The sequence below is a fragment of the Penaeus monodon genome, chromosome 29 (assembly GCF_015228065.2).
Source record: "Penaeus monodon isolate SGIC_2016 chromosome 29, NSTDA_Pmon_1, whole genome shotgun sequence".
NCBI lineage: Eukaryota > Metazoa > Arthropoda > Malacostraca > Decapoda > Penaeidae > Penaeus > Penaeus monodon.
The window spans coordinates 21,128,098-21,129,035 of record NC_051414.1 but is presented as its reverse complement, the minus strand read 5'-3'; the positions used below and the strand labels follow the sequence as shown (position 1 = coordinate 21,129,035).

General features: G+C 34.6%; 1 protein-coding gene across 1 annotated transcript in view; it reads right to left on the bottom strand.

Annotated features, from left to right (window-relative positions):
* LOC119592011 (acid-sensing ion channel 2-like) overlaps window positions 1-938 on the bottom strand; it is a 3,663-nt gene that overhangs the window by 1,462 nt on the left and 1,263 nt on the right. The gene's annotated exons all lie outside the window — the stretch shown is intronic.

Genomic DNA, 938 nt, shown 5'->3' with positions numbered 1-938 from the left:
TATTCAGCCGGACCTCCCTCACCAACATCACTCAAATACAGACAGAGGGTCTAAGAGTATTCACAATCAGCAAACACACAAGCGTTTGATATACGCTAACAAACAGCCTTAAAGGTGAAGACCGGAATATGAATGAAAATAACTAATCACTGATCGAGACAAGCTTCACTTTTTACCAACCATATATTTTAGGATTAACTAAAATCTGTTTGATATGAGGCCATATATTTAGATCATGAATAATAAATTACGTTGAAATTGACTGAATACACGAAATGTTTCACAGTACTAAATGAAAAACAGCAAAAAATATTGATACTGACATCGAAATCATGCTTAAAAGAATATAAAGCTGTCACTCCCAAGCATATCTAGTTTTGAACAATGCTTTATGATGTTATCGATGAACCGCAACAAATACAAACATAGTGTACATGTAAACCTACATCGGCGTTTTTTTAATAATACAAACAACCGATTTTATTAAACCAGTTGCACATGTGACATACTCCTGAAGCTATAAAGTCTTAAAAATAGCGTTGGATACCTGTTAATTTAAACTGCAGCCTGTGCTTGACGTCATTTCACTGACAGTTGAATGTTCTCCAGAAAGCAGCTCTAATAAGAATGGCACAGAGGGCACCACCATCCTAAGAAGCCATTTTCGTAAACTAGCTCATCTAATTCTTGGAATACATTTATGGGTCGTTTATAAGGTGTTTCTAGTAATTCCTTTCTAGGGAATATTTTGCGACATCAAGAAAAGAAAAGAAAATTAATCAAACTGCTTCAAGCTTTGTAAGTATACACCGGAAACGTTGTTTATTGTTATGGCTCAGGTAAGGATCTAACTCAGATTCCTTACGTACTCTCTTCTACCCTTTTGCTAGAATTTTAAGAATGGGAAATTAAAAAGTTCAGAGTATTAATAAACAAGG